The 25,881-nt window shown below is 43.7% G+C and overlaps 1 pseudogene; it reads left to right on the plus strand.

Annotated features, from left to right (window-relative positions):
- Positions 1–8,687: 8,687 nt before the first annotated feature.
- LOC137021277 (uncharacterized) lies at positions 8,688–13,202 on the plus strand (annotated as a pseudogene).
- Positions 13,203–25,881: the final 12,679 nt, after the last annotated feature.

Genomic DNA, 25,881 nt, shown 5'->3' on the forward strand with positions numbered 1-25,881 from the left:
ACCTGCCTCTCAATAAAATGGGCCCTGCGGACGACCCGGAGGCGTTCCTTGACTTATTTGAAAAGACGGCCGAAGTCTGTGGGTGGCCGAGGGACCAGTGGCCCATGCGCCTAGTCCCCCTGCTCTCCGGGGAGTCCCAGGTTGCGGCACAGCAGCTTCCGGTTCAGAATCTCCTGGTCTTTGACGACCTGAAGAGGGCCATCATCCAGCGGGTCGGCCAGAGCCCTGAACAACACCTCCAGTGCTTCCGGTCTCTGGAGCTGAGCGAGTCCGGCCAGCCCTTCGTGATGGCCCAACAGCTCCGGGACTCCTGCCGCAAATAGCTGCTGGCTGAGGGAAGCGACGTGGAGGGAATTATCAATCGAGTGGTGCTGGAGCAGTTTATCACTCGGCTTCCACGAAGAACGGCCGAGTGGGTCCAGTGCCACTGCCCCACGTCACTGGACTCGGCCATCCATCTTGCTGAGGACCATATGGTGGCGTGCCCAGGGGTTGGCGAACCCCTCCCATCTGTCTCTTTCTCTCCCTCACTTCCATCTCCTTCTCTCTCTCGGCCTGTACCTTTACCCAGGTCCCTTCCTAGAGGGGCGGGGCGGGAATGACCAGGTTCCCTTTTCAGCTCCAGCTCCCCAGGGGGGCGGGACAGTCATCGGCCGGGTTGGACCCCGCTCCTGTTTCTTCGCTCTCTCCACGTCAACTGCTTAACCCACTCTCTGCCACGGGAGCGGCGGGGAGGTCTGGGCCGGCCTGCTGGTGTTGTGGGGACCTGGATCATTTTGTGGATAGGTACCCCGTTATGGAGGTGGGGACATTGGTCCGGGTCCCGGATGTCCCACAGGCTATCCCCGGTCAGGCTGGGTGGTACCAAATACCTGTGAGTATCAAGGGGGTACCTATAAGCCATTGGTGGATTCAGGTTGTAACCAAACCTCCATTCATCAAAATCTGATACAATCCAGGGCATTGGATACAAGCCGCATGGTTAAGGTGCGGTGTGTGCACGGTGACGTGGTAGAATATCCTATTGTGTCAGTCATTATTCAATTCCGGGGAAAAAAGCATAGTGTTGAGGTGGCAGTTAATCCGCACCTCCGGCATCCGTTAATTTTGGGAACCAATTGGCCAGCATTTACAGAATTGTTGGGGGTTTTATGTACGGATGCCTCTTGGGGGAAAAATACACTGAAGGGGAGCAGAGTGAAATCGGAAGACTCATTCTTTCGGAGCGCAATGATTTTCCCCTGGAGCAGTCTCAGGATGAGACGCTGAAACGCGCATTTGAACAGGTCAGCACCATCGACGGTCAGCCTCTCCATCCTGGACAGCCGCTAACTTATCCATATTTTGCAATTATAAAAAATAGGTTGCATCGAGTGACCCAAGACGCTCAGACAAAAGAAGATACAACCCAGTTGTTAGTTCCAAGGAGCCACAGGGAAATGCTTTTTCAAGCGGCTCATTCTAATCCAATGGCTGGTCATTTAGGACAGGGATCAACACTAAATCGCCTCATGACCCGATTTTTTTTGGCCGGGCATTACGAGAATGTGCGCAGGTGGTGCGCAGCTTGTCGTGAATGTCAGTTGGTAAACCCACCGGCCACCCCAAAAGCGCTTTTGCGCCCTCGCCCATTAATGAAGGTCCCCTTCGAGAGAATTGGCATGGACCTCATCGGGCCATTAGAGCGATCAGCAAGAGGACATCGTTTTGCATTAGTCATTGTGGATTATGCAACACGATAACCAGAAGCAGTGGCTCTCTGCAACATTTCCGCTAAGAGTGTTGCTGACGCACTGTTTTCTTTAATCTCCCGAGTGGGGATTCCCAAGGAAATCCTCACTGATCAGGGCATGGCGTTTATGTCACGGACGTTACGCGAACTTTAATAAACATGAGAGCGCTGTATACACTGACTACTGTGTGTCCAACTCATACCAGTAGCCAGAGGGCGCTCTGTGCACCTTAAGTCCACAAATAATACATCATGAACAAGAGGCAATCATGTGACATACACGGAACTAACAGAGGCTACCAGACATCGCTATAATCATTGATATAAATATACGTTACTTTTGAAAGTAATAAATACACGATTGTGACGATATGTGGTTTTTTCTGTGTTCTTCACGCCATGTCAGGTATTCATAAAAGTAGATTATATGTATAATGCAATGCTAATCGAGATAGCTTTTCTCATTGTGCAGAATAGCCTAAAATGATATATTTTCTGTCTGATTTTTGATCCAAAGCCACATCACATCAAAGAAGGTTATTTAAAACAATTGACTAGTAAGTTTGGAGAAAAAATGTGGTTTTAATCTTATAAATTGTCGTGTTTTGATGGTGTGCTAAGCTAACATGCTAACAAGCCCAGGGATGCACCTGTTCTGAGCTAATGCAAATAAATAATTTTTGATGTGCAGTCGAGAAAGCGACTTTTGGCAGTCAGAATGAGGATGCAGAATTGCTTTCAACATTCCTGGGGCAAAGTCTAACCAGAATGGTGAAACAGACAGAGCATGCAAATCCCCAATTCTTTCAAAGAAGCGATAGCCATAAGAGAAAACATCTTGTCAGGCACCGACTCTAGAGGTCCAAAGGGGATCTTAACCAGACCCTCAAGCACTATACATAAGTCCGGAACCTCTCGTGGTCCTCCTGCTGGACTTACGCCAAGACCAAGCACGGAGGTTCCACGCGGTTCTACAAGCCCAGCAGGAGGACCGCGAGAGATTCTGGAGCTGGATGGACCGGGGGATTCGGCCGGAAGCCACGGAACATCAAGCTGTGCCGGCCCACCTGCCTCTCAATAAAATGGGCCCTGCGGACGACCCGGAGGCGTTCCTTGACTTATTTGAAAAGACGGCCGAAGTCTGTGGGTGGCCGAGGGACCAGTGGCCCATGCGCCTAGTCCCCCTGCTCTCCGGGGAGTCCCAGGTTGCGGCACAGCAGCTTCCGGTTCAGAATCTCCTGGTCTTTGACGACCTGAAGAGGGCCATCATCCAGCGGGTCGGCCAGAGCCCTGAACAACACCTCCAGTGCTTCCGGTCTCTGGAGCTGAGCGAGTCCGGCCAGCCCTTCGTGATGGCCCAACAGCTCCGGGACTCCTGCCGCAAATAGCTGCTGGCTGAGGGAAGCGACGTGGAGGGAATTATCAATCGAGTGGTGCTGGAGCAGTTTATCACTCGGCTTCCACGAAGAACGGCCGAGTGGGTCCAGTGCCACTGCCCCACGTCACTGGACTCGGCCATCCATCTTGCTGAGGACCATATGGTGGCGTGCCCAGGGGTTGGCGAACCCCTCCCATCTGTCTCTTTCTCTCCCTCACTTCCATCTCCTTCTCTCTCTCGGCCTGTACCTTTACCCAGGTCCCTTCCTAGAGGGGCGGGGCGGGAATGACCAGGTTCCCTTTTCAGCTCCAGCTCCCCAGGGGGGCGGGACAGTCATCGGCCGGGTTGGACCCCGCTCCTGTTTCTTCGCTCTCTCCACGTCAACTGCTTAACCCACTCTCTGCCACGGGAGCGGCGGGGAGGTCTGGGCCGGCCTGCTGGTGTTGTGGGGACCTGGATCATTTTGTGGATAGGTACCCCGTTATGGAGGTGGGGACATTGGTCCGGGTCCCGGATGTCCCACAGGCTATCCCCGGTCAGGCTGGGTGGTACCAAATACCTGTGAGTATCAAGGGGGGTACCTATAAGCCATTGGTGGATTCAGGTTGTAACCAAACCTCCATTCATCAAAATCTGATACAATCCAGGGCATTGGATACAAGCCGCATGGTTAAGGTGCGGTGTGTGCACGGTGACGTGGTAGAATATCCTATTGTGTCAGTCATTATTCAATTCCGGGGAAAAAAGCATAGTGTTGAGGTGGCAGTTAATCCGCACCTCCGGCATCCGTTAATTTTGGGAACCAATTGGCCAGCATTTACAGAATTGTTGGGGGTTTTATGTACGGATGCCTCTTGGGGGAAAAATACACTGAAGGGGAGCAGAGTGAAATCGGAAGACTCATTCTTTCGGAGCGCAATGATTTTCCCCTGGAGCAGTCTCAGGATGAGACGCTGAAACGCGCATTTGAACAGGTCAGCACCATCGACGGTCAGCCTCTCCATCCTGGACAGCCGCTAACTTATCCATATTTTGCAATTATAAAAAATAGGTTGCATCGAGTGACCCAAGACGCTCAGACAAAAGAAGATACAACCCAGTTGTTAGTTCCAAGGAGCCACAGGGAAATGCTTTTTCAAGCGGCTCATTCTAATCCAATGGCTGGTCATTTAGGACAGGGATCAACACTAAATCGCCTCATGACCCGATTTTTTTTGGCCGGGCATTACGAGAATGTGCGCAGGTGGTGCGCAGCTTGTCGTGAATGTCAGTTGGTAAACCCACCGGCCACCCCAAAAGCGCTTTTGCGCCCTCGCCCATTAATGAAGGTCCCCTTCGAGAGAATTGGCATGGACCTCATCGGGCCATTAGAGCGATCAGCAAGAGGACATCGTTTTGCATTAGTCATTGTGGATTATGCAACACGATAACCAGAAGCAGTGGCTCTCTGCAACATTTCCGCTAAGAGTGTTGCTGACGCACTGTTTTCTTTAATCTCCCGAGTGGGGATTCCCAAGGAAATCCTCACTGATCAGGGCATGGCGTTTATGTCACGGACGTTACGCGAACTTTAATAAACATGAGAGTCCATCAATATTTCTCCAAATGTGCATGCTTTTAAGCTAAAAGGCTATATCAAATGCCATAGAGGTAACATAACTGTTCAGACACTTTGTATCATAGAAATGCATTATATTTTAGTAATAGAATACCATTATTTTAAATTGTAATAATATTTCACAGTATTGCTGTTTTTTCTGTATGTTTGATTTACATTATGATGAGCTTGAGACATGATCAACAGAGGGTTTTTTCACAGCCTATCTGACTGAAAGGCCTCATTATTTATGCAGGTCATTAGAGCTCTTTTATGCGATTCTTTTGTCTTCACCCATTATTTATGATTATTCACGCCTCCACGCATACTGTGTTTCTTGACCAAAGATGTTTTATAAATTTAAATCTCTCTATTGTTTTATATGAAGAGTAGGAATTATATTTTTTACATAATTTTGAAGCAAAAACTCTAGTCTACAACCTCCAATACCCAGAAGTCTTGTGAACACAGATTTAACCTGTTAACCAGCACTGGCACGCCGACGCACCGAAGCTTCTTTGTTTAAATTAGCTCAAATTTAGATTTAGATTTAATGTAATTAACTTGACAAACTATACATCATTAAAAAGATCTAAGACTCGAGCTTCAATTTTTAATCTTTATTTTACTCTCAACATCGTATAGTGACCGTTATTTGTTAATATGCATCAGGAGTTATGAATATGAGAAACGGAGTCGTTACCTTTGCATTGAAATATGAGCGTCAGCTTCAGCCATTGAGAAAAAAACTCTGTACGATCATCATGAAAAAAATCCACAAAATAACATCCCTCGGGGCTTTTAGCTTAAAAGCATGCACATTTGGAGAAATATTGAATAAATATTGATAAAGTCATACGTTTATGTCAATTTTCTATACAGAGGAGTCATATTTATTCAATTTTTACCCAAAACGCTCTGTTTTCATCATATGAGCGCTGTATACACTGACTACTGTGTGTCCAACTCATACCAGTAGCCAGAGGGCGCTCTGTGCACCTTAAGTCCACAAATAATACATCATGAACAAGAGGCAATCATGTGACATACACGGAACTAACAGAGGCTACCAGACATCGCTATAATCATTGATATAAATATACGTTACTTTTGAAAGTAATAAATACACGATTGTGACGATATGTGGTTTTTTCTGTGTTCTTCACGCCATGTCAGGTATTCATAAAAGTAGATTATATGTATAATGCAATGCTAATCGAGATAGCTTTTCTCATTGTGCAGAATAGCCTAAAATGATATATTTTCTGTCTGATTTTTGATCCAAAGCCACATCACATCAAAGAAGGTTATTTAAAACAATTGACTAGTAAGTTTGGAGAAAAAATGTGGTTTTAATCTTATAAATTGTCGTGTTTTGATGGTGTGCTAAGCTAACATGCTAACAAGCCCAGGGATGCACCTGTTCTGAGCTAATGCAAATAAATAATTTTTAATCGTAAAGCTTTTTTTTTTTTTCTCTTTTTTTTTCCAAGAAGGGCATTAGATACAGTTTGAAAGAAGGTGAAGTGAGAAGTTTGGTGAATGAAATGAGGGATTAAATCATCTTGAATAGAACATCAGTAATTATAATAGAGACAAAAGAAAAGAATAATTAGAGCTATAAGCTGGCTGGAGAGGTGTGAATGTGTTCAGGGGAGACTGAAACTGAATGGGGCTGTTAGCACCACAAACACAATATAGACAATACACGTGAATAGATGACAATAAACATCAGTTAACATTTCAGAGTCCTTTCTAAATAAAGTCTCATGACATGGTCTTGAAAAACATTTAATAAAACTCAGAGTTTTAAACCTATCATCTTCAGATTTGAAATATAACATGGTCAGACATGTGGCTTTAGCTGCAGTGCATTTCTAGATTGCCACAAGGTCAACTTCAATTTTATTTTCATAAATATATTTCATAAAAATAAATTTCTAATAACTTTTCAAAATTTCAAAGCTATTTTTTGGCTTTATTTCAGTGACTGAATGACCTTGCTGATGCCGCTCTTTCCCCTATTGCGTTCTTTGATCTTAAAATTAGCTGACGATGAATAAAATTCAGCTCAGCTGCAGATCTGTTGCTTTTGTTGACGTGAACTCCGTTAAACTTGCATATAGCATGAAAAAATAAAGCGGATTTATATTCATTTTGTAAAGAAGGTAAGTCAACTTGCGTGTTTTTTATTTTTCATTTTCGTTTGTCGTCTGCTAGCAGCTTGGTTGTCACTTTAAAAAAACAAAAACATTAAAAGGTTAGTTCACCAAAAAATGAAAATTCTGTCATTAATTACCATCATGTCGTTCCACACCCGTAAGACCTTCGTTCATCTTTGAAACACAAATTAAGATATTTTTTATAAAATCTGATGGCTTATTGAGGCCTCCATTGCAAGCAAGATAATTAACATTTTCAGATGCCCAGAAAGCTACTAAAGACATATATTTAAAACAGTTCATGTGACTACAATGGTTCAACCTTAATGTTATGAAGCGACAAGAATACTTTTTGTGCACCAAAAAAACGAAATAACGTTAATATCTAGATAATATAACGACAATATCTAGTGATGGGTGATTTCAAAACACTGCTTCATGAAGTTTGAAAGCTTTACAATTTTTTTTCTTTTGAATTAGTGGTTCGGAGCATGTATCAAACTGCCAAAGTGTTTCGAAATTTCAGTGGTTTACCACTGGGGGGCGTGACTTTGGCAGTTTGATACATGCTGCGACTATATTAACATAAAGGCTGCGTCCGAAAACCTAGGTAGCTGTCTTGTTGCCTCGCTCCCTTATCAGATAATCACTTGTACGGTAGCGAAGGCACGTCCATAAACAGTTTCGGACAGCTTTCTGAGGTCACGTAACGTTATGACGTGGCTAGGTTACCAGCTGCTCATTAACGCCATCTGGTGTCTTCGGTGTAGGATTTCAGTGTGCGATTAATATAAAAAAAAAAAAAAAAATGGAAAAAATCGAGCTTATACAGTTGTGTATTAATACTATAATGATTCTTAAAGACCTTGATGAACTTGCCCACCAAAGGTACCTCCGCAGGAGGAGAAGGTTGAGAATGTTAGCTACTTACTTGAATAGAAGCACAGAGGTATGTCTTCATTGCAGGTCAGGTGATAATAATAAAATATAAAATATTAAAATACAGGGTACCAATTTATATTAGGTGGCCTTAATTGATATGTCATACATTTAAATTAATAATTTGAATTAATTATTAAATTCAAATAAATAATTTGAATAAAAATGAATAATACTTATTGTGTATTAGGGCTGGGCGATATATCAAATGCTTTCGTCACGCGCATTTCGTCAATAAAGCCAGTTCCCTGATTACCGCTAAATCACCATCACCTGCTTTCAAATGGAGCTGCATTTAATAGACAGAGCCATAGTTCACTGACAATATCGCGTTCAATACCGACAGCGATTCATATCGATAATGAACGCGATATTGCGTGGCTTGTCAGTGAACTACAGCTCTGTCTATTAAATGGAGCTCCATTTGAAAGCAGGTGATGGCGATTTAGCGGTAATCAGGGAACCGGCTGTCACGATCGATTGTGTGAGTGCCCTATCTGCCACTTGAGGGCGCTCCATCCTGGACTCTTTCACCCATTGACTACACTACCCATAACGCACTGCCGGGCTCATTATCCCTCTATCACTTCATTACCACCAGCTGTCATGCATCATTTAATCAGTGTCTGTCTATTTATACCCTGTCTGTTCTGTTCACTTCCTGGAGTTTTCAGTTCACTTTCCCAGTCTGTGTTGCTCCCTGTTCCCGTGTTTTGTTTTTGTTATTTTTTTATGGACTGATACCTGGTTTTTGACTCATGCTTGTTGTGGACTACGATTTTTGGATTTCCCTAATAAATTACCTGCTATTGGATCTGTCTCTTGTCTTCGTGTGTGAGTCCGTGACAGAAAACTCCAGCCATCTAAGGATCCAGCAGGATGGGGATCCACATCACTCCTCCTACCACTGTGAGGGAACGGATGGCTCGCCTGAGCAATTTAACCACCCTGCGGCAACAGGGTCATCAGGTTGGTGGATTGGCACAAATGTTTTGGACCCTGGCGGCAGGGCTAGGTTACAATGATGCGTGTCTGATTGACCTTTTCAACGGTTGTCTGGATGACCCGTTGCCGTCGAGGGAGAGAGATGGATTGGGTGACATGGATTTTTGGGGGTTCGTCTACTACCTTGAAGATCGGGGTAGGGGGACCCCACCTAATCTACCAGGCAGTGTACATGCTCCAGCCCATGAATCTGTTCCAGAAGTCTCAGGGGAGGTAGGCACTGAGCTTCTGCTTAACCCTGGTAAAAGGAGGAGGAGGAGGAGAAGGAGGAAGGTTCCCTTCTTCCCCCAAGGTCCAGAGCCCGCTCCAGCCAGTGAGTCCATTCCAGAGCCCGATCCAGCCAGTGAGTCCACTCCAGAGCCCGCTCCAGCCAGTGAGTCCACTTCAGAGCCCGCTCCAGCCAGTGAGTCCACTCCAGAGCCCGCCTCAGTCAGTGAGTCCACTCCAGAGCCCGTTCCAGTCAGTGAGCCCGCTCCAGTCAGTGAGTACACTCCAGAGCCCGCTCCAGTCAGTGAGTCCACTCCAGAGCCCGCTCCAGTCAGTGAGTCCACTCCAGAGCCCGTTCCAGTCAGTAAGTCCACTCCAGTCAGTGAGTCCACTCCAGAGCCCGCTCCAGTCAGTGAGTCCACTCCAGAGCCCGCCTCAGTCAGTGAGTCCACTCCAGAGCCCGCTCCAGTCAGTGAGTCCACTCAAGAGCCCGTTCCAGTCAGTAAGTCCACTCCAGTCACTGAGTCCACTCCAGAGCCCGCTCCAGTCAGTGAGTCCACTCCTGGTCCGTTCCAGTCAGTGAGTCCACTCCAGTCAGTGAATCCACTCCAGAGCCCGCTCCAGTCAGTGAGTCCACTCCAGAGTCCGCTCCAGTCAGTGAATCCACTCCAGAGCCCGCTTCAGTTAGTGAGTCCACTTCAGAGCCTGCTCCAGTCAGTGAGTCCGCTCCAATCAGTGAGTCCGCTCCAGCCAGTGAGTCTGCTCCAGCCAGTGGGTCTACTACAGAGCCCGCTCCAGCCAGTGAGTCCGCTCCAGCCAGTGAGTCCGCTCCAGCCAGTGAGTCTACTACAGAGCCCGCTCCAGCCAGTGAGTCCGCTCCAGTACGGCATGCTCTCCCTATCAGTCCGGTGATGGCCAAGAGGGCTGTCCTCACGTTCTATGTTTTGGCGGTCTTGCGTGCCTGGAGGATGCTCTCAGAACAGCCTCAGCCTGAGCCCGCTGCCGTCCCAGAGCAGCCCCAGCCTGAGCACGCTGCCGTCCCAGAGCAGCCCCAGCCTGAGCACGCTGCCGTCCCAGAGCAGCCCCAGCCTGAGCACGCTGCCGTCCCAGAGCAGCCCCAGCCTGAGCACGCTGCCGTCCCAGAGCAGCCCCAGCCTGAGCACGCTGCCGTCCCAGAGCAGCCCCAGCCTGAGCACGCTGCCGTCCCAGAGCAGCCCCAGCCTGAGCACGCTGCCGTCCCAGAGCAGCCCCAGCCAGAGCACGTTGCCGTCCCTGAGCAGCTCCAGTCCGAACACATTGCCGTCCCAGAGCAGTTCCAGTCCGAGCCCGCTGCCGTCCCTGAGTCCTCCGCTCTCCCTGATACGGCCACGGAGGCCGTCACCGAGCTGTCCGCTCTCCCTGATACGGCCACGGAGGCCGTCACCGAGCTGGCCGCTCTCCCTGATACGGCCACGGAGGCCGTCACCGAGCTGCTCGTTCTCCCTGATACGGCCACGAAGCACCCTTGGCCAGCCCTGTCGCGCCGTCCAAGCCTACTGCCCTGCCGCCGCCGTCCAAGCCTACTGCCCTGCCCCCCTCCAAACCTTCTGCCCTGCCGCCGTCCAAGCCTTCAGCCCTGCCGCCACCGCCCAGATCTTCTGTCCTGCCACCGTCATCCAAACCTTCTGCCCTGCCGCCGTCCAAGCCTTCTGCCCTGCCGCCACCGCCCAGATCTTCTGTCCTGCCTCTGTCATCCAAGCCTTCTGCCCTGCCGCCGCCACCCAGGCTTTCTGCCCTGTTGCCACTGCCCAGGCCATCTGAACCGTTGGAACCAGCCTGGTCAGTTCCTCCGGCACCACCCTGGCAATCAGCCAGGACTCCAGACCCGCTGGAACCAGCCTGGCCAATTCCTCCAGCGCCACCCTGGCAATCAGCCAGAATTCCAGACCCTCTGGAACCTGCCTGGTCAGTTCCTCCAGCGCCACCCTGGTATTCAGCCAGGACTCCAGAACCGCTGGAACCAGCCTGGTCAGTTCCTCCAGCGCCACCCTGGCTCTCAGCCAGGACTCCAGAACCGCTGGAACCAGCCTGGTCAGTTCCTCCAGCACCGCCCTGGCTATCTGTGGGGCACCCTGGATCTGACCCGCCATCCCTCCCCTTGATCCTCCTCCTGTCCACCTCCCTCCTGAGTTGTGTTTTTGTTTTGTCTGGTGGAGCGTCTGGTAGCCGCTCCTTTGAGGGGGGGTAATGTCACGATCGATTGTGTGAGTGCCCTATCTGCCACTTGAGGGCACTCCATCCTGGACTCTTTCACCCATTGACTACACTACCCATAACGCACTGCCGGACTCATTATCCCTCTATCACTTAATTACCACCAGCTGTCATGCATCATTTAATCAGTGTCTGTCTATTTATACCCTGTCTGTTCTGTTCACTTCCTGGAGTTTTCAGTTCACTTTCCCAGTCTGTGTTGCTCCCTGTTCCTGTGTTTTGTTTTTGTTATTTTTTTATGGACTGATACCTGGTTTTTGACTCATGCTTGTTGTGGACTACGATTTTTGGATTTCCCTAATAAATTACCTGCTATTGGATCTGTCTCTTGTCTTCGTGTGTGAGTCCGTGACACCGGCTTTACTGACGAAATGCGCGTGACAAAAGCATTTGATATATCGCCCAGCCCTATTGTGTATGTACGTTTTTACATTGTAGTTAATTAAAAAAGAACCTGCATGTAATTACATCTGTAATTAATTTCTGTAATTACATTTATAAATACACTAATGACCCATCCCTTACACCTTACCCCTACCCTTAAACCTACTTAAACCACCAAAGCATTTCCTAATATTACCCGTATCCACGTCAATAGCAGCAAAAGAGATTTGCAATACAATATGAACACAATAAGTACATTCTACATATTTTTGGATTTAAGTACAGTAGTTCATAAGACATGATACAAATTGGGACCAAATACAGTAAAAACAGTAGTACTGTTCATTGTTTTTTATTATTTTGTCATTACTGTATGTTAATTTCAACATCACTTTGGCTGCTATTAATAAAGAAACTGACAAAGTAACAAGTTTTTGATTTGAATATATATATATATATTTTATTATACATAAATGTTGTTGTTCTCAAATGAGTTTTAATGGAAACTTAACTATTCACAGCAGAGCTCCCCAGTTTATTCCATCCGCAACCAAGTAGTCGTAGTCCTGCGCATCTTTTTTGAAGGGGGTGATACGCGGCCTGATTTCCGCCTGAGCCGTACATCCATTACAGCCCTTCTCCAGCTCCTGGACCAGACCCGGCTTCACGGGTGGGGTCCAACCATCGAGGTGCTGGTCTTCCTTTTCTGGCTGGCCAGTGGAACCTCTTACCGTGTGGTGTCCAGGGCATTTGACATGCCCAAATCCACAGTTCACCAGCTCATCCATCGAGTGGCAAGAGCAATGAGACGTCTGACACCACATGTGATAAGTGTCCCAAACACTTTGGATGCACAAAGGGAGGTGGGTGAGGGTTTCAGGCAGTTGGCTGGGCATCCAGCTTTTCAATGGTCAATGGGTGCCATTGATGGATGTCACATCTGTATCAAAGCTCCTGGAGAACCCCATGCTCAGTGCTACAGAAACCGCAAACTGTTTCACTCAATCCAGCTGCAGGCTGTATGCGACCACAAAGCAAGGTTTATCGATGTGTTTGTTGGCTTTCCTGGCTCTGTGCATGACTCCAGAGTCCTCCGACATAGCCCCTTGTATCGCAGCGGCGCATATCCACAACCAGGACATTTCCTCTTGGGTGATGGAGGATACCCCTGTCTGGAGAGGCCCATTGCCCTGGTGACACCCTACAAGCAGCCTGTAAGAGGAGTGACACAACAGAAGTTTGGAAAAATCTAAAGTTAATAAATAACTATCATTACATGTTTCTTATATTTAAGTTTTATTAAAATCACCTTTGTGGCTGTACAGGTTCAATCCTCATCATGACAAAGCCTGTTCTGTCATTGAGTGAGCATTTGGCATTATGAAAACCAGGTGGAGGGCCATCTTCTTCCATGCACTGGAGGTGGACACTTAATTCGTCCCTGATGTTGTTGTGGCATGCACCATGCTACATAACATCTGTGTTGGCAATGAAGACATCTTGCCAGTGGAAGAAGGGCAACCTGAGGAGGAAGAAGAAGAATGATGGTGACACTGTACATGGAACTGCTCTGCGTGAACGCATTGCTGCACAGGATCATGCTGTGGATCATGATTACCATGTACAATATAACTGAACAGTATAAGTATTAATAAACTTTTCTTATCTTTTATGTTCATTTTACCTCTTACCACCACCTTCTTGTTCCAGACATCATTCAATGCTCTGTTAACACACATCAATGTTGAATGAAGTCATATAGAGTTTATTTTAAATACTTAATGTTTGACCAAGTTTTCAGTTAATTACTACAATGTTGTGTCTGAAAACAGAAAATAAAACTGTACTATGTCAAAATCAGTAACATATTTCCTTTTTTTTTTACTTCCATCGGTACAAAAATAAACACATAAATAAAAAAAAAAAAATGAAACACTGCAATATTAGCAACAAAATCAAACGTATTTCTCATGTTACAAAATATATACAAATCATTTTTTTCTTGACAAGAGTTTCAAGTAAATTAATAATTCTGTTGGCCCTCTCATCTGCTGCTCTTTGTCTGGCCTGTTCCCTGGCTTCCTCTCTGGCCATGTCCTCCCGCAAGACATCAAGAAAGCTCCTCTTCCTGCCCCTGCGTCTCTCTCTTTGTTCAACATTCACTGATGGACTGTCCTCATTGAGGAGCAAGGGAGAGGAATTTGATGGCCCTGGTTCACTGCTACTGGAAGAGGCCAGGGGCATTGAGGCACGCAGCACTGGAGGAGTAATGGAATGCCTCTGACCCAAAGCCTCATCCATTAGGGTGAACCAGGGCCATGATGAAGCAGTGTCCTCTCCCTTGTCCACCCCTGAGCCAGTAGGTGGGTTTTTCAGCTCCTACAGAAAAAGAGACTCAGAAATGTACAATGCATAGTAAATCTGTCCCACGATATTTGTAAAATGATACCTTGTATTTTTGTTTTAAGTTGTCCCACTTCTTTCTTGCCTGTTGAGCGGTGACTTTCCGATCCAGGCCAATTTTCTGAAGCACTTTTCTAGAAAAATGTTAGTGAGAGTAAAGATTTGAAAGGCTAGTTTAATGCTTTTACTGAAAGTAAAAAAAAAAAAGAAGGCATGACTGATATATTTAAACCACGGTAACCCCAAATCAAATATGTTTTTTCTCGAGTAGCTGTAGTTTAACCATAGTATTTTTTTTACAAAATGTTTTGGACATTTCAAGTACAATAAAGCCATTTCTTCATTTTCGTAAGGTATGCTTTGGCTGTACATTACATTATATTATAAATCAAAGGTACATCATACAGCTTAAGCATGTTCACTAACAATAATGTGACATTAACATAAAAGAAGCCTTCCTTAAGAACTGAAATGATGTTCAACAACTTACTTCCAGCCGTTCACGGCGCTGTTTTTGTGGCCAGTGAAAGCCGCCTCATTCTCAACCCTGGCCGTAATGAAAGCGGCCGTGTCCTCAGATGACCCTTTCAAAATTTAATATGAAATGTTAATACAGAGCACTTCAGCGATAACCAAGCAAACATCTGGCAAGTACTACAGTTATTTCTCGATAAAAACACCATCAAAATGTGTCAAAAGTGAAAATAACACTTACATTTGTACAAAAACTGCGCTTCAGTCGCATTCTCTGATGCCATTTTTCTGAAACTCCAGCAGAATCGACTAATAAAGCCTCTCCTCCTCTGATGAATGCGCACAGGATTGTGGGATATCAAAGGCAGCTAAGGATACATCTATGCTTCCTTCAAAACGCGCCCAGATGAAGGTATCTCAGGAAACAGGAAGTAAAGCTAACATTGGATTCAGACATGCCTTGATGTCTTGCTACCTTGAAATGTGTCCTCGGAAGGCAGCATTTTTCAGTTTTCGGACGCAGCCACAGTTCTCTGTACCAAGAGGCTAGTCTTAGCCACAGCTACATATTAACAGCTGTCTTTAATGAATTATTCACCACTTGTTTAAGAATACCTGTTTGAGCAATTGATGTGTGTCCTGAAGAAGGCTGTGTTGCAGAAACGTGTAGATCTACTTTTATCTTGTTTTAATGATTTAAGCCCAGTTCATTAAAGGCTTTTTAGCATTTAATAACCTATACAAAAGAAAACACATAAACAACAAAGGCTTACCTCACTCCCTGTATAACATAAGCATAAGCAAAATTCAGGTTAAAAGAAAATGGTACCCTCTACCCATGGCTTCCAAACTCAAATTAAAAGTAAAAACACAAATTACACAAATTAAAAGTACAACAAACTAATAATAGTAAGATAAAAGAAAAACACATTCAGTGAAACCCTATTATGAGGAACATCTTTTGTTCTACAACTCAGTGTAAGTTGTATATATTTAGTAATTCTGTATTTGTTATTATTAGTAATGGTGAAATTAAGCTTTGCGAAGCATCAAGGCTTTCCCATCAACTGTATTATAAAACGGTTCATTACTCAAAGAAACACTGTTTACACTAATAACATCTTGTTGACAAAAGGTGGAAAAGCCCTCATTCCTGGGACTGATTACGCACACCTGCACCACATCACACTCACACTATTTAAGGCGAGACACCCCAGGTGAATAGGGTAAAAAAAATAACTAATAGATATCATCATACTACCCAATGTGATTGATTACATTAAAAATTGCAAAAAGTTTTTGTATTACAAGTTTTCTAAAATGTTATGTTTAAATATGCAAATGAGGCGTTATCTAATTAAATATCTGCTAATTTGCATACATTTCTAGAACAGAAATCTGAATATTGGATGACGCCAGGTTCAAAATTCTCATTTAATTTTTGGGACATATTAAATTCAAAGTTGTTTACAGAGGGAATCTTGGATATCTCTTTTTATCACTCCATAAATCAGAAAATACTATCAACAGCCAGATTTTTTTTTTTTTTTAAATATTTTTTATGAATAAAATGTTGTATAACATCAGGCAAATTATATATCAACAAATCCCTTTGTAAAAACCTTCAGAATATAGATAGGAATAAAACTGTAAAGTTTGGTGTAAATAAGTTATTCTGAAGTGGAGATTTCTGACTCAGGAGAAAACTCATTTTGAAAAAACGGCCTTTAAAGATATTTACTGTAATTGGAATCTATAGACGCAAATAGATAAAGTGCTATAAATGCTACAATGCTCACTCTTTGTCAATCAACAGCCCCCTCTGTATCCCACCGATTCAAATCGGATTTCTTTTGTTTGCTCATGCTGACTGGAAGAGCGTTGGATTGGGCCACGGCAGTATCGAGAGAGGACGTGTGAGTGTTTCCCACTTTCTCTTCATTCCTTCAAAGCTTCAAAGAGGTCTTCGAACATCCTGTGGGAGGTAAAAGTACAGGAGATCAACTGCTATCGCTGTGCCAGGGCACAACCACCGCTGCCGAGTATGCGCTGACATTCCATACTCTGGCTGCTCAAACAAACTGGGTCCATGATACGCTGAAGTTACTATTCCACAAAGGACTGTCGGTAACGCTTTAGATTACAGCCCGGAAAGTACTGCATAATTACAACGAATTTACAGCATAACTTTCAATAATTATAGTGTAACTATACAGTAAGTATGTGTAAGTATAGGGGAACAATATGTAAAGTATTGGGAATAAAGGGGTAACAACCAGGAAAATAACAAATTATTTATACTGTAAATATTTTATATCTAAAGGGGTACTTATAGGTACTTATGACATATAACTAAGGGGTAGTATGACATTACTGGCTGTAAATTAAAGTGGAGCTTGTTACCCTCTTATTTCATGTAGTTACAGGGTAAGTATGACATTATGGGCCGTAAATTAAAGTAGAGCTTGTTACACTCTTGTTTCATGTAGTTACAGGGTAAGTATGACATTACGGGCCGTAAATTAAAGTGGTGCTTGTTACCCTCTTATTTCATGTAGTTACAGGGTAATTAAAAAAAGCAAACAATCTGATATCATTGACTCCGAAACCTTTATTTAAAAACAAATTTATTAAAAACAGGTCTACAACACTTATTATTCATTTTTTTAAATCAACTTTTCATTTCAAACTCTAAAGTCCTGACAGAAAGTAACAAGTTTTGTCCGTTTTTTTGGTTGTTGTTGTTTCTCGCTTGGCTTCCTCCTGCTGTTGTTTCTCAGCTGATGAATCTTAAGAATGAATCCCGTTGCTATTCTGTATTATAAGAAAATACAGTACACCCCGAAATTTTCTCATGGTTTAGGCTATTCATCTTTTCGCTTCCGACCAACTGTCACCAGCGCCTGCATGAGAGTCGACTTCGCGTTCGATGAAGCACATTGAAATGAGCAACGTGCTCATAAGCTTTCATGACGTTCTCGTGGGAGATTCGTCTGAAACTCGCGCGAGAACTGCAGTCTCTGTTATGCTGTCTTGTTTGTTTCTCATTCTCAATATCTGTTATTCTGTGTATTTTGTTGTGAGCATTACTAAAAAAATAATAATAAAAAAAAACTGACGGCATCCAACATCTGCGTGAGTTTCTCGGAACGCCTAACTTACGTGACGTAGGCATGCCGAGAAACTCACGCAGATGTTGGATGCCGTCAGTTTTTTTTTTTTTTTTTTAATTATTTTTTTAGTAATGCTCACAACAAAATACACAGAATTATTTTTTTCCAAGTTACGGCAAGCATGAACTCTCAACCCTCGCATACACGCGCAGAAGACAGCTGGTCGAAAGTTTTAAAAATATTCAAATATTTGGTATTTTTCTTACAAATACGTATCGTTTCACTTCAGAAGACATTGATTTATCCATTAGGGTCGTATGGATTACTGTAGTTATTGCTGTTTGTGCTGTTTGATGCTTCGACTTTTAGGAACACGTGAGCTTGCATTATAAAGCATTCCTGGATGATTTATATTTTTCCTAAAATCCTTTTTGTGTTCATCTTAAGAAGAAAAGTCGTATACATCGCAGATGGCATGAGGGTAAAAGATGAGTAAATGGTGAGCACATTTCCGGGTGTTCTGTATTTTTTAAATACAGAATAGCAAATGGGATTCCCTCTTCAAGTTTCATCAGTGGAAAGAAAGAAAAAGAGGAACAAGAGGAGGAGGAAGCCAAGCAAGAGAAACAAATAAGAAGCGTTGTAACTTTAAATCTGTTTTGAAATAATTTGTTTTTAAAATAAAGTTTTCCAAGTGATATGACTGTTTGCGTTTTTATTTATTTATTTATTTTTATTAATTACTTACCCTGTAACTACATGAAACAAGAGTGTAACAAGCTCCACTTTAATTTACAGCCCGTAATGTCATATTTACCCCTTAGTTATGTCATACGTACCCCTTAGTTATAAAATATTAAAAGTATGAATAATTTGTTATTTTTCCAGGTTGTTACCCCTTTATTCCCAATACTTCACATATTGTTCCCCTATACTTACACATACTTACTGTATAGTTACACTATAATTATTGAAAGTTACGCTGTAAATTGGTTGTAATTACGCAGTACTTTCGGGGCTGTAATCTAAAGTGTTACCGGACTGTCTCTGGAACTTCAAGCTGAACTAGCCTGCCGCGATGAAGGAAGAACTCTCAGCTAATTCATTGAGCTGGCCACTCAAATTGACAACTTGCTTCACTCTCAACGCCTGGTTAGATCACCAGCTCTCCAAGCCTTGACTAACCTCACTTCTGAAGCCATGCCTCGGCTATACCCCCCCTCAATCCTGAAGAGAGAAAGAGAAGAATGCAACTCCACCTGTGTCTGTACTGTAGCCAAGCTGGTCATGTCAAAGTCAAATGTCCCATCTGGCCAAATCTGTCTAACTCGAAAGTGGTAAGTTCCAAGTCATCCACAAATTATTCAGCTAAAATTCTCAAACTATCAGTACAACTGACAGTTAATGGCCATCGCATAACCACTCATGCTCTATTAGATTCTGGGGTGGCTGGCAATTTCATGTCGGACACATTCATCAAAGAACATAATATCACTCTAACCTCTTGCGATTCTCAATTAACAATGGATGCGCTAGATGGTCGGCCCATAGGAGAGGGGAGAGTAGTGCACATTACTGGAGAAATTGTCATGCGAGTAGGAGTGTTACATCACGAGCAAATCAGATTCTATGTCATTCATTCACCCAACAACCCAATCATTCTCGGTCTTCCGTGGCTCAGTAGACATAACCCACACATCTCATGGAAGGAGGGACAGATTATTCAGTTGGATCCAGCCTGTCACGAACTTTGCCTGAAACAAGTCGCCCTGTTACCAGTTCAATCTGTATCAGTCTACGAATCCAGTCCTGGCGAGCCCGACATTCCCATAGAACACGCTGATCTAGCACTCGCCTTCAGCAAAAGCAAGGCAACTGAATTACCCCCACATCGATCCAGTGACTGTGCCATATATCTGTTGCCAGGTACCACACCCCCTAAGGGCAGAGTATTCCCCTTAGGACAGGTGGTGAGCAGTGCCTGGTTTTCTCCACACATACAGCTTAGAAGTAAGGCCAAAAAGTTCTATCTTGGTCTCATCAGACCAGAGAATCTTATTTCTCACCATCTTGGAGTCCTTCAGGTGTTTTTTAGCAAATTCCATGCAGGCTTTCATGTGTCTTGCACTGAGGAAAGGCTTCCGTCGGGCCCCTCTGCTATAAAGCCCAGACTGGTGGAGGGCGGCAGTGATGGTTGACTTTCTACAACATTCTCCCATCTCCCGACTGCATCTCTAGAGCTCACCCACAGTGATCTTTGGGTTCTTCTTTACCTCTCTCACCAAGGCTCTTCTGCCCCGATAGCTCAGTTTGGCTGGATGGCCAGCTCTAGGAAGGGTTCTGGTTGTCCCAAACATCTTCCATTTAAGGATTATGGAGGCCACTGTGCTCTTAGGAACCTTAAGTGCAGCAGAATTTTTTTTTGTAACCATGGCCAGATATGTGCCTTGCTACAATTCTGTCTCTGAGCTCTTCAGGCAGTTCCTTTGACCTCATGATTCTCATTTGCTCTGACATGCACTGTGAGCTGTAAGGTCTTATCTAGACAGGTGTGTGGCTTTCCTAATCAAGTCCAATCAGTATAATCAAACACAGCTGGATTCAAATGAAGGTGTAGAACCATCTCAAGGATGATCAGAAGAAATGGACAGCACCTGAGTTAAGTATATGAGTGTCACAGCAAAGGGTCTGAATACTTAGGGCCATGTGATATTTCAGTTTTTCTTTTTTAATAAATCTGCAAAAATTTCAACAATTGTGTGTTTTCTGTCAATATGGGGTGCTGTGTGTACATAAATGAGGAAAAAAAAAAGAACTTAAATGATTTTAGAAAATGGCTGCAATATAACAAAGAGTGAAAAAAAAAAATTAAGGGGGTCTGAATACTTTCCGTACCCACTATATATGTATATGGAGTTGTGGAGTCTAAATTATTTACAAACCCGATTCCAAAAAAGTTGTGACACTGTACAAATTGTGAATAAAAAAGGAATGCAATAATTTACTAATCTCATAAACTTATATTTTATTCACAATAGAATATAGATAACATATAAAATGTTGAAAGTGAGACATTTTGAAATGTCATGCCAAATATTGGCTCATTTTGGATTTCATGAGAGCTACATATTCCAAAAAAAGTAGGGACAGGTAGCAATAAGAGGCTGGAAAAGTTAAATGTACATATAAGGAACAGCTGGAGGACCAATTTGGAACTTATTAGGTCAATTGGCAACATGATTAGGTATAAAAAGAGCCTCTCACAGTGGCAGTGTCTCTCAGAAGTCAAGATGGGCAGAGGATCACCAATTCTCTGGGCCAAGGCTCATTTAAAATGGACTGTGGCAAAGTGGAAAACTGTTCTGTCGTCAGATGAATCAAAATTTGAAGTTCTTTTTGGAAAACTGGGATGCCATGTCATCCGGACTAAAGAGGACAAGGACAACCCAAGTTGTTATCAGCGCTCAGTTCAGAAGCCTGCATCTCTGATGGTATGGGGTTGCATGAGTGCATGTGGCATGGGCAGCTTACACATCTGGAAAGGCACCATCAATGCTGAAAGGTATATCCAAGTTCTAGAACAACATATGCTCCCATCCAGATGTCGTCTCTTTCAGGGAAGACCTTGCATTTTCCAACATGACAATGCCAGACCACATACTGCCTCAATTACAACATCATGGCTGCGTAGAAGAAGGATCCGGTTATGGAAATGGCCAGCCTGCAGTCCAGATCTTTCACCCATAGAAAACATTTGGCGCATCATAAAGAGGAAGATGCGACAAAGAAGACCTAAGACAGTTGAGCAACTAGAAGCCTGTATTAGACAAGAATGGGACAACATTCCTATTCCTAAACTTGAGCAACTTGTCTCCTCAGTCCCCGGACGTTTGCAGACTGTTATAAAAAGAAGAGGGGATGCCACACAGTGGTAAACATGGCCTTGTCCCAACTTTTTTGAGATGTGTTGATGCCATGAAATTTAAAATCAACTTATTTTCCCCTTAAAATGATAAATTTTCTCAGTTTAAACATTTGATATGTCATCTATGTTGTATTCTGAATAAAATATTGACATTTGAAACTTCCACATCATTGCATTCTGTTTTTATTCACAATTTGTACAGTTTCACAACTTTTTTGGAATCGGGTTTGTTTCATTTCCTGGACAGGAAGGGTCATCACAATCATTCTCTTGCTATCTTTAACCTGCCAGCTTTGGACTGGGAAGAATTAAATGATTAATTCTTAAAGGATTAATCCTTTAAGAAGATCCCAGAAGGATGACCAAGCACTGCAAGATCTATGGAACAAAGGAAGTCATCCCCCACATGACCCAGATCATATTCACTATGTTGTGCAGAATCAATTTTTGTCCAGATGCATTCCTGACCCTTTGAAAGGTAGTAGTTTGCAAGTGGTTATTCCCAAGAATCTTCTTCAGAAATTCCTTGAATTTGTCCATGATAACCCATTGAGTGGACATTTGGGGCGTATGAAGACATTACGTAGGTTGCTCAATGTGGTATACTGACTAAAAATTTGATGGGATGCCTGGAATCAGTTCAGACAATGTCAGGTTTGCAAACAGTCTAAGCCAGGGGTTTTCAAACCTGTCCTGGAGGACCCACAGCCCTGCATGTTTTGTATGTCTCCCTTATTTGACACACCCACAGGTCTTGCAGTCTCTACTAATGAGCTGATGAATTAAATCATATGTGTTACTGTTATGTGCTGGTGTTATAGAGATGAGGCGTTCACGGACTTCCACAGTAAATGGGTATTTATTAACATAAAGGAGCTAGAAACAACATCCAACACATCAAATAACATTTAGAACAGACAAGGAGTGAAGGGAGTGAGTCCATATATAAAGGGAGTGCAAACGAGGAAGTCCAGGTGATGACGATAAGTGATGATGGGGAGATGACGAGGGAAGTGAGTGCAGGTGTGGAGAACAGGAGGACTGTGGGAAATGGAGTCCGGGGAACACGGGAACTGTGACAGTTACATGAGGGAGACATACAAAAATGTGCAGTGCTGTGTGTCCTCCAGGACAGGTTTGAAAACCGCTGGTCTAAGCCATGTATATCCATGCTCTCTGGACATCTACAATCTATGCCCATCAAGGAACCTGGATATATGGTGAGTCTGGATCTAAAGAGCCCTTTCCCAAAAAAAAAAAAAAAAAATGTCTAAATTGAATGAGTACCTGTTAGTTGTCGTGGATTATTGCAGTAAGTGGGTAAAAGTGTTCCTGTTACACTCAGCAAACACTCGTTATAGTAGACATTGTTATCAAGGAGATGTTTATTCACTAGGGAACACTGACTTACCTGGTATTAGATCAAGGGCCTCAATTTACAGGAGCCACAAGAGAAGTAGTACAACAAGAAAAAACAGCAGGAGACGTTTGAAGGAGAAGATCTTGTTTGGGTTTGTAATCACCCATTGTCTCAGGTAGCGGATGCATTCATGGCAAAGTTAGCCCCTAAATGGCAAGGTCCTGCAAAGGTGATCAGACAACTGAACAAAGTTAATTTTAAATTTGAATTGTCAAACGACCCCATTTAAACTGAAACTTAACAAGTAGAGAATTTAAAAAGGTTTTACGGTTGTCATCGAGGGCGATGGATCCACAGGCACAGATGGAGAGCCGATGGAAACGAGTGACATTGCTGGCACTGGAGATCACGGTGATGCTGCATCTACGAGCATCGGAAGTGGAGCCAGAGTATCCAAGGGTTTAGGCGGTGCAGGTGTTATAAAGATAAGTATAACACAGTCCATGAAATGAATAAGTCATAGTTCATACTGTCCTTAGTGCTGTCTAGAAACAATGATGATGAAGGTACCGGATTGGATAGGGCGTGAATCGCTAACTCCTTACTGAAATTTATCAGCCAGTCCTCATTGTCCATCTTCACTACTCCCTCATCCGCTGATGTCAAGGGCTCACACCCCTGGTCAGACTCATGATGGAACTCCACTTCCTTGGCGATGGTCAGCTCTGTCCCCTTTCCTCAGGCTCTGGCTGACACATCAGTGCGTGGTAGCTCTCTGTCTGTGGGGGGCTCACATGAATACTCTGAAGTCGATGGTGGTAATTCGGGCTCTGGGTCTGGCTGTGCTCTGGACTTGGGCCGGACATTCTCTCCAGACACCTAATGACAAATTAACTCCATTCCAAGTCCAGAGGTGTCTGGGATTTCAACATGTTGATGAAAATTAGCCCTGAACCAGAACAATTTCTTCAGGGTCTCATTGTCGAAAGGGCTGGTGAGTGCAAGACGACAGAAGTTTAAAAAGGTAAGAAAACCGGTGCCCTCCTGAGCTACCAAAATAAATTGAGCTCTTAAATCCATTTTGGAGGTCCGGTTATCTGTCACGGGTACTTGCAGGTTGACAGAAGAAGACGAAAAACAAATTTCCAACACAAAGCAGGCAGACAAGCAGGGCAACACACACTAAATGCAAGGGTAACCGGACAAACATAGTAAACAAGAGGTACTTAAAAGGGTTAGTTCACCCAAAAATGAAAATTATGTCATTAATGACTCACCCTCATGTCGTTCCAAACCCGTAATACCTCCGTTCATCTTCGGAACACAGTTTAAGATATTTTAGATGTAGTCCGAGAGCTTTCTGTCCCTCCATTGAAAGTATATGTATGGTAGACTGTCCATGTCCAGAAAGGTAATAAAAAACATCATCAAAGTAGTCCATGTGACATCTGTGGGTTAGTTTTTAGTTAGTGGGTAAGATTTTGAAGCATCGAAAATACATTTCGGTCCAAAAATAACAAAAACTACAACTTTATTCAGCATTGTATTCTCTTCAGGGTCAGTTGTGACGCTGCTGATGTGTTATCTGGTGTGTCTGAGCTTCGTTTACAGTCTGAAGGAGATGCACGCAAGCTTCTAACGGACCGCCTTCCGTATTCAATGTACGCAGAAAGTGTTAACCTCTTGCAGTTCACAAAGCTTATGCTATGCCATTAAACTTATGGAAAAAGTGTAATTGATGCGATGCCAGTTTACACTTTCTTCATAACTTGCCTTCCGTAGGCGATTTTGCTGATATGATTTGGGGATAGGGGCAAGAATGAGATCAGGAATTTCTACTGAAATTCTAGTGTCCTTACTCTACACATTACATGAATGTTCTGTTTGGTGGACATTTATGTTGTTGATTATTTCTGTTTCATTTAGTCCCTGTTTTTTTCTCTTTGTAGTTCCTGTCTCCTTCTGCTCTAGAAGTGACAAGGGGTAAATCCATTCTCTGCCAATGGCCGAATACATCCTGATATTGTTCCTGGTATTCCTTGGAGACAACAACTTGGGATTTACAGTGTAGTTTATTGCTAGAGGTAGCTAGAAGTTTACTAATTCAGGACCATATTGGGATTTGGGATTTAAACAACTTGGTAAATGTAAGCATCACTGGAAGCAAGCCTCTCCCTCATGCTGAGTGGTGTTGAGGCAAAGGACAAATCCCAGGATGATGTCAGCGTTTTTTTTTGGAGCCTGTGTTGTTATTTGGTGGGTGTTAATCTGAATATAATCTCTCGTTTTCTCTAGTGTAGATGTTTGAGTTGTTGAGCATGTGCAGTGTATCCCGTGCTTAAATGGTAATCAGCTCCTAAATCCCACACACCTGAGCTTAATCAGCATGAACTGACGTCCTTCTGTTTGCTTAGCATTTCAATATGATGCCTTTGGACTATAGAATACTTCTTACATAATGTTACCTCAAATAATGCAGTAGGTAATCTCCTCAAAGTGGCTTCTGATCAGGGACACCTTTTAGAGCAGAGGTCCAGTGAGAATTGACATGCCATGTTGACAGTTTTTCTCTGGATGCCCTTATCCACCTAGCCTATTCCACTAGATCACCTGTTGCGAGATGGTCATTGCCTAACACTTTCTCTCCCATAATAACAAATCAGAGCCAATGGAACTAGGATATACCCACCTTTCCACTGCTTGGTCTATGCTAGTATTGCCAGTACTGGCATAGACTATGCCAGTGCTCCCCAGTTTATAAGTATATACCCTATCTGTGGCAAAAACTAAAGCTATGGAGGAGTATGTTTAGGAGAAGGGCCAGCTTCAACTCCTCCCCATCATATGCCAATGTGTTGAAGAAACTGGATGAAATATTCTGAATGATACCAATCCAAAATCTGACTTGTGATGCACCCCGGAATCATAACCACACTATCGTTCATTTGG

This window comes from Chanodichthys erythropterus, chromosome 6 (assembly GCF_024489055.1).
Source record: "Chanodichthys erythropterus isolate Z2021 chromosome 6, ASM2448905v1, whole genome shotgun sequence".
Taxonomy (NCBI): Eukaryota; Metazoa; Chordata; class Actinopteri; order Cypriniformes; family Xenocyprididae; genus Chanodichthys; species Chanodichthys erythropterus.